Below are 9,138 nucleotides of genomic sequence, written 5' to 3'. Positions count from 1 at the left end.
GGGATTATTGGAATAAGGAATCAGGGTAGACTTCAAGGAAGAGGTGGCATTTATTCCAGGGCTAAGCATTTAGATGTCCAGAAACAGAGGTGATGGGAAGACAAGAGAACATCCTCCCAGCTTCTGGAATTGTCTGCAATTGAGAATAGATATTTAATAGATGAAAGTTGTCACTTTATTTACTTATTATTCATATGTCAACTCATTCTCTAAAATACTAGAGGCAATTTGAATAAACACATATGAAATTAATAAAACAAGAATTACAAGTTTCATTCATTTAAACAAAAAAAGTTTATCAAACACCTCACATGAGCCAGGTTAGTAGAAAAAAATATATCTCTGCTTTCATGTTAACAATTTAGTATGAGAGACTCACAATAGAGAGAAAAATAAATACATAAACAAAACAGTAATGCTATGAAAAAATATAAAGCAGGAAAACAGATAAAGAGGGTAAGGCATGGAAAGGATAAGCCACCCTAAAATATGCCACTTTTGCATATGGATTATTTTCAGCTGAAGGCAATAAGGATCAAGAGATGCAGAAAGAAGCCTTCATGGAGTTTCCCTCATTGGACTAAAAGCAGAAACTTTCAGAAATGAAGACTGCCATAAATTCCTTCTCCTGGGAAAGTTCGGGTTTCTAGGTTTTTCGTTTTTAGATATTCATTTGTTTTTTTATTTATTCATGAAAGAGAGAGAGAGAGCAGGGGGAGGAGCAGAGGGGGAAGCAGACTCCCTGCTGAGCAGGGAGCCTGTTGCAGGGCTTGATCCCAGGACCCTGAGATCATGACCTGAGCTGAAGGCAGATGCTTAAGTCACTGAACCACCCAGGTACTCCAATTCCCTCTCCTGGGAAAGTTTTATGGCTGAGAAGGAAACAAAATTTTGGCACTAAGAAGGACCTACAAAAACAAACCTTACTAGAATGGCCCCTACCTTCTTTTAATTTGCCCCATATATGTACCTTCCCACAGTTTGGTCACACATGGAAGCCTAAAATCCTGTTCCTTTGTCTTTTCACATCTCCACAATCTACTGCTCTTTGTTAGACATGATATATAAACTCTCAGGCCCAGCTGCTTCTTTGGGTCTTCCTTTCTTTTCTAGGAAGAACCCCTTCTCAAATAAAAAATTAACATCAAATAAAGTTTGCATACCTTTTTCCTATTAATCTGTCTTTTCTCAGTCTAATTTGCATGGCTTCAGCTGGAGAAATGAGGAGAGCAGAGGCAAAGTTTTTTTCTTTCCCCTCCCCTACAAGAGGTTAGAGAAAGACATGCTATTTTAGATATAAAGTGGTCAAAGACATCTTTCTGCAGAGGCCATTTTTGAGCACAGACTTGAACAAAACGAGGAAATGAACCTTGAACATGTCATGGAGTCACCATGGTTGGGCTTCTTACGTGGTGGCTCGAGGCTCACAGATTATTCCCAGAAGGGAGAAGCTGCTAAGCTTCCTAAGAACTAGCTTCAGAAGAGACAAAATTTTGCTTCCACTTCATTGTGCTGCACAATTAAGTCATCAAGGCCAGCCTAGATTCAAGTAGAAGAGAATGAGTGCCCCCCCGCTCAACGGCAGAAGTAGCAAGAATCTGTAGCCATCCTCAATCCTCCAGAGTTGTGCAAAGTTTCAAATTAGGATGACGCATCTTTCCCTAAAGAAATGGGCTCCATCGAGGGTCAGCAAACTATGCCTAAGCAAAATAGAACCAATCATTGGACCTACCCACCTCACTGACTGTGTAAATAAAGTTATGTTAGAACACAGAAATATCCATTTGTTTACTTATTACCTGCCTATGGCTGCTTCTCTGCTTTAAGGGCAAACTTAAAATAGTTGCAACTGACTTCAGAGGCTGCAAAAATTAAAATGTTTACTATCTGACCCTTTACAGAAAAAGTTTGCTGACCCCCGGTCTACAAGAAAGCAATCATGACATTTCTCAATCATTCCACACAGATCTCCGGCAATTTTATTTTCAATCTTGGCTACAGGTCCCTAGAAATAATTAACTTTGCTTTGAGTAAATTGAAGTTCAAGAAGATTTTGAAAATGTAAACTTATATCCAAGCAGAAAGCTAGTGCCTCAATAAGAAAGATAAATGTGTTGAAGCGAATCACACCAAACCTGAAGCTAACAGAAACAGAACTGAGAGAAATAGGTCCTCTTCACACGACCCAGAGGACTAGGCAGCCAACCCACCACAACCTCCTCAACATTCTTTGTTTGTTGCTTAAAATTAAGAAGAGGAAAAATATCTCAAATCTTAAATAAAACGCATTATTTTTTTTCCTACAGACTGGATATTAAACCCAACAGAAGAGCTCGGACTTTTACACTTGTAACAACATTTCAAGAGAGGAAACTTAGGCCCATTTCAAGATGTCTTCCAGCTCTAAATCAATGTAACCATTGGCTAAACCAAAACCTTAATCACTGGATGTGTTTGGCACCATGCCTCTTTGGCGTGCCTCCCTGAGAGCTGACAAATCACCCTCGCCCAGAATCAAGACTATAGCATGTATTAAACCAGTCCTGAAAAGTGGAGTCATTGTCTACTACACTAGGATAGGCCTCATGGTTTAATCACCCAAATGGGCAGTCTCAAGACTATCTCAAAGGAAAGTAAAGAGTACAATCCTAACTGCTATAGCATGGATTTTACAATGGGCATATTAGGACTGAATAGCGTACAATGTCAAAAGAAAGCAGAAATATTCTCATGGAACAAGTGTGCCATTTCTCCAGATAAAATCATTACTGATTTTGGGAGGCTTCTCACATATATCTTCTCACAACGTGAGATTAAGTGTGTGTATGGGGGGGTGCCTTAAGAATGTTGCAACACGTTGGCTGAATATCAAAGTGACCATCATAGAGCATCTGGTCTCGCCTGTTGTGATGAGCTTCCCCCCACAGTCTAGTCTGGCCAGCCACTATACAGAAATCAAGAACTAAACCCAAAGACCAAAAATCTTGGGGCGCCTGGGTGGCGCAGTCGTTAAGTGTCTGCCTTCGGCTCAGGGCGTGATCCCAGAGTCCTGGGATCAAGCCCCGCATCAGGCTCCTCCGATGGGAGCCTGCTTCTTCCTCTCCGACTCCCCCTGCCTGTGTTCCCTCTCTCGCTGGCTGTCTCTCTCTCTGTCAAATAAATAAACAAAATCTTTAAAAAAAAAAACAAAACAAAAATCTAATAGAAGTTGTTATTAGGGGCGCCTGGGTGGCACAGCGGTTAAGCGTCTGCTTTCGGCTCAGGGCGTGATCCCGGCGTAATGGGATCGAGCCCCATATCAGGCTCCTCTGCTATGAGCCTGCTTCTTCCTCTCCCACTCCCCCTGCTTGTGTTCCCTCTCTCGCTGGCTGTCTCTATCTCTGCCAAATAAATAAATAAAATCTTTAAAAAAAAAAAAAGAAGTTGTTATTAAAAGCATGCAATAGATAAAAATAAAGATTATGTAACAGGTGAAGATATAAGTTTAAAAGCAATCACCATTAACAAAAAAAAATAATGCCTTTAAAAAATAAACATTTTAAAATATAAAATAAATACAAATAAAGCAAGAAAGCCTTTAGAAACATAAATATTTTTAAATGTAAAGCATGAATATAAAAAATGATCTTAATAAAAATTAAGTATGTTTTAACATTGATAATAAAATTCAAAGTAAAGACAACATAAATTCATAAAAATAAACCAAGATTTCAGTTAGAAATTAGGAATAAAAGACATTTGGATTATAAGTAATAAAATGAGCTATTAATACAAGTGATAAAAGGTAAAACTGGCAAAGTGAAAAACAAAGGACCTAATACAAGTTAACAGGATAAATTATCGGGGCAAAAATAAGAAGAAAGCATAAACACAATTTTCAGAAAATACAGGAAAGATAGTGCAATACAGGAAACTTGAAAAGTTAGCAAAATACTGAAATGGGCTAAGAATAGCAGAAAAAGAACAATTAAAATGGCATGCATCGATTTGTTAATAGCATTTACATCCAGGACTATAAAATAAAATTCTTTATTAAAAATAAAAATAGGGGCGCCTGAGTGGCTCAGTCGTTAAGCGTCTGTCTTCGGCTCAGGGCGTGATCCCAGGGTCCTGGGATCGAGCCCCACATCGGGCTCCTCCACTGGGAGCCTGCTTCTTCCTCTCCCACTCCCCCTGTTTGTGTTCCCTCTCTCTCTGGCTGTCTTTCTTTCTGTCAAATAAATAAATAAAATCTTTAAAAATAATAATAAAATAAAATAAAAATAAAAATAAACACCCTAAAAGCAACACCCACCTGGAAACACACAAGTGGTGGGACTCCTATTAAAATGGAAATACCAGTTTGCCCTATGAAGAACTTTGCAGAGCCTCAGAGGCTGGGAGGAAGACCAGAATGAGATGCCCTTCCCTCCTACCTGTCATGTATGCCCAAGCACCAGCTCAGCCCCCAAATGATGTGTGTGGTGAGCAGCTTGGCTTGCTAGCTACAGTAATGCATGAAGGTAAACAGTGGGAAATCAGGGCAGAAATACAGGATGAGAAAGACTATACAAGGCTTTAAATGCCACACTGTTTCATCGAGTTTTCGTGTTTTCCAAACATGAGCATTCAGTAAACTACGGGTTCATCCTGGAGATTTTGATTCAGTAAATCTGAGGAGGGGAGAGGCGGAGAGGGAAGGGAAAGTGGGAAGAGGGAGAGTGGGGATGGTAGGTGCTCTGTGATTTTCACTTATGACCTTCTCAAACAGGTTCCAACCCTTTTAAAAAGTCTTCCCACTCCAAGTACTTCTGATATTTTTCCAAGTTTAAGAAATAATGATTTATGATCTTGAGACAACTGAGACTTTTCAATATCCAGGTATCAAATTCTGAAATACAGGTGAGGAGAAAAATGCTTTGAATAGTAGCAGGTCAGAGTTACACAAACCCAGTAAAAGGTGCAGCCAAGTAAGAATGACGCTGGGAACCTGTCGCTTTCATATGAAACTCAACTGTTTTTAATGCTCTTTGCTTCTGCCAAGAACCACCGAATTAAGAGGAAGCCATGAATATATGTGTCACTGGTGGCTTTTAAGTATCAGAACATTGCCAAAATAAACAGCAAGGGTCCTTTGATATTCATATTTCTCAGGGATCAAATGCATGCACTCCGAGCCATATCTACCTCCTTCGAGACACTGAAAGGATAAAAATTAAGATGATTCAAGGCCTTTTCTTCTCAACTTCAGAAGAGCACAGTGCTATATATATATTACTGGCACACCTAGGAAATGATTATGTTTGAACAGCACACTGAATAAACTGTAGGGGATTTGGGAGCCTCTGCATGGATACAGTGAAAAAAATTCATTACATTTTCTTTATATCAAATAATTTGAAAATAAAAATAAGATACAGAGTTTCAAGTGCAGTATTTGTGGTGGGCAGGGGATGCACTGTTCCAACCCCTCTTCACGGAAAGGCTTGGCTCAGGCATTGACCCACCTTATGCAAGGACACATCTGTCTTGGGGCAGCTCATATCTAATGGGCAATCAAGGCAGGAGTATCAGGACCTAACCATATTGGCCCAACAGGGAACAAGTCTGAGGGGGGGTTTGAAGGAAGGCTCCAGAGCTGCCTGGAGATGGGGGTGAGGTGGGGAGGGGGTTGGACTTTGAACACATCACAATCCAGTGTCCTCTGCCAAATCCTGCTCCTGCCCCTTTCTCTTCATAGGTGTGGGTGGATCCCTAATAAACACCCTGCTCTACAAACTCCATTTCAGCCTCTGTTCTAAGGAACTGCCAAATGACAAAGACAAAGAATAATACAATTTAGTAACATGTTTGATGCCTTTATTCAAGGGAAAACTATCCATGGATTGGGGGAGTACATGGCCTCACAAGCAATGAAACATTCTTCCCAAGGTATTTGGGTCAAGAGCAAGTTTTACAGCACTTTCCTTCAGATAAACACCCAGAAGTGGAATTGTTGGATCATATGGTAGTGCTATCTTAAATTTTTTGAGGAAACTCAACAGTTATCTACAGTGGCTGCACCAGCTTACATTCCCACCAACAGTGCACAAAGGGGTTCCTTTCCTCCACATCCTCACCGACACTTGTATTGTCTTTTTCATACTAGCCATTCTAACAGGTGTGAGGTGATATCTCATTGTGGGGTTTTTTGGTTTTGTTTTAGTCTACTGCAGCATTTTACTTTCCTCACATAAGACACAGTGCTGGGGCTTAATGTTCTCACATGACAGTAGAAAATCAAAATTTGAGAATTGAGAATCATGCACCAAAAAAAACCCACCTTACATAAATTAAAAGGATGAATAAATTCACATGTGTAAATGCAAACTGTTTCCCAATTCAAGGCAAGCAATAACCCATGGTGTTCTGAAGGAAAGTGGATCTGAAGGCTTGGACCTTCCCGACCCTATCAGACCAGTAGGGCAGACATCATAACTGGTTCAGGACTCTTGCCAGCCTCTAGAGAAATCTCAGAATAAGCAGCTCTTACAAATTAATACCCTGCATAGATGAGGAAACTCATGGTCTGGTAGACTCTCATCAAGCCAATAGATTTGTCTTCCATAAACATGTTCTCACCTCAGCCATGATGTGACCGAGCAACACATACTAAGGTTTTAAGTCAAAGAGAGATACAGCATACTAAAAATACAAACAGAACAGTTAACTTGAATACGAGGTCAAAAAGAGCAACAAGTTCTACAGTCCAGTGCTAGTATCAGATGCATGTTTTAAGGACATATGCCTTTTTAAAGGCTTATTCCAGTTTCATGAGGTGAGCATGAGGCTTGCCAGGGCATATTTACACTCTTGAATTAACTCGTGTAGCAAATACTATACATCTGCTCAAAGTTCATGTAGAGGCATTTGTGGAGGATGATGGAGTGGCCCACCTTCTTGCTACTGATCCACATCTGCTGGAGGGTGGACAGCGAGGCCAGGAGGGAGCCCCCATCCGCGCTGAGTACTTATATTCAGGAGGAGCGATGCTCTTGATCTTCCTTGTGCTGGGGGCCAGGGCCATGATCTCCTGTTTCATCAGTGAGCCAGGATACATGGTGGTCCCACCAGACACCACCATGTAAGAGTACAGTGTGTCAGGCACCTGGGTGGCTCAGTCGGTTGGGCACCTGCCTTCGGCTAGGATCATGATCCCGGCCGGGGTCCTGGGATCGAGTCCTGCATTGGGCTCCCTGCTCAGCAGGGAGTCAGCTTCTCCCTCTGCCTCTGCCCCTCCCCCCGCTTGTGCTCTCTTTCTCTCTCTCTCAAATAAACAAACAAATAAAATCTTAAAAAAAAAAAAAAAGAGTACAATGTGTTATCATCGCACTTCATGATGGGAGTTGAAGGTGGTCCCATGAATGCCCCAAGACTCCATACCCAGGAAAGAGCACTGGAAGAGTGCCTCTGACACCAGAACTGCCTGTGGCTGATGGTGATCACCTGACTATTGGGCAGTTCATAACTATTCTCCCAGGAGGAGAGGATATAGCTGTGGCTCCATCTCCTGCTCCAAGACATAGCAGACCTCCATGATGTCATATGAATTTCCCACTCAGCCATTGTGGTGAAGCTGCAGCTCCATGAGAACCTTCATGAGATAGTCTTTCAGGTCTCAGCCAGCCAGGATCTGATGAAGAATGGTATGGGGCAGGGTGTAGCCCTCATAGATGGGCACTGTGTGAGTGACTTGGTCCCCATAATCCATGACAATTCCAGTGGTACAGCCACAGGCATATAGGGACACAGCCTGATGGTCATGTACATAAGCAGAGTGTGGAAGATCTGAAATGTGATCTGAATCAACTCTCAGTTGGCTCTGACATTCAAGGGGGCATTAGCAGCACAGGGTGCTCCTTGGGGTTGTAGAAGGTGTGATGTCAGATCTTCTCTATGTTGTCTCAGTTGGTGATGATGCCATGCTCGATGGGGTACTTAAAAGTTAGGATGCCACTCTTGTTCTGGGCCTCATCAACCAAGTGGTCCTTCTGTCCCATGCCCACAATGATGCCCTGGTGTCAGGAGTGCCTGACAGTGGACAACACCGCATCCTGGGGAGGGGGGTGGGGGAGTCATTTCCAGCAAAGCCAGATTTGCACATGCCAGAGCCAGTGTCACAATGAGCAGTGTGGTTTCTTCTAGTGGAGGTGGTGAGCCCTGGGGTGGAGTGAAGCAGGCATTGTGGTTTTGATTTGCATTTCCCTAATGATGATTGATGTTGAGCACTGTACCTTTTCATATACCTGTTGGCCATCTGTATGTCTTCTTTGAAAATATATCTATTCAGATTCATCCCTTTTTAACCTGATTTTTTTTCTTTTTCTTTTTCTTTTTTTGCTATTGAGTTGTAGAAATTATTTATATATTTTAAAAATCAACCCTTTTTCAGATATAAAATTTGCAAATATTTTTTCTCCCATTCAGTAGGTTGTCTTTTCATTTCGTTGATGGTTCCCCATGCTATGCAGAAGCTTTTCAGTTTGATGTAGTCTCACTCATTTATCTTTGCAGATAATTCTTACTAAGTAATTGCAAATAATGATGAAGCTCTTATTTATAGACTGCACACATATTGCTAGAGCTGTCATCATGTGGCTCAATTCAATGTTACTAAAAGTGAATAGCAGCTACACCGCAGACAAAGGTATGGGATATGAAATCAGAGATTCAAGGCTGTCCCTCCTGGCTGTGCTAGTCAGAAGACCCTACTCCTGACCTACTATGCTCTCTTCTGATTCATGAAACACAAATGCCTTCAGCAACTCTGGATCTAGCAATTTTAGTAGCTGCTCAGTGACAATCCCCTTCATGGCAGTAGTCGGAGTATCCCAGTGGAATAGCAAATGCCCAATTCTGCCCATCTCCCTTGCTGCTAGAGTGGACTACTGGATTTGCCATCAGACCTCCTCACTCACGCAGCCCCCTGCAAGTCCTGGATGAGGCTGCTCATGGCTGAGTTTGCCAAAGGAAATACAGAACACTTAGTTAAATTTGGATTTCATTAAAAGAAGAAATAATTTTTTTTAGAAAAGCCATGTCTCAAATATTACACGGAGTTTACTCGTATTAAAATCTTTTTTAATCTGAAATTCAAATTTAACTGAGTGTCATGCATTA

General features: G+C 41.4%; 1 pseudogene; it reads right to left on the bottom strand.

Annotated features, from left to right (window-relative positions):
- Positions 1–6,756: 6,756 nt before the first annotated feature.
- On the bottom strand, positions 6,757–8,388 carry LOC103663288 (annotated as a pseudogene).
- Between the last annotated feature and the right edge of the window lie 750 nt (positions 8,389–9,138).

Source organism: Ursus maritimus, unplaced genomic scaffold, assembly GCF_017311325.1.
Source record: "Ursus maritimus isolate PB19 unplaced genomic scaffold, ASM1731132v1 scaffold_34, whole genome shotgun sequence".
NCBI classification, from domain to species: Eukaryota; Metazoa; Chordata; class Mammalia; order Carnivora; family Ursidae; genus Ursus; species Ursus maritimus.
This window is presented reverse-complemented; position numbering and strand designations above follow the sequence as displayed.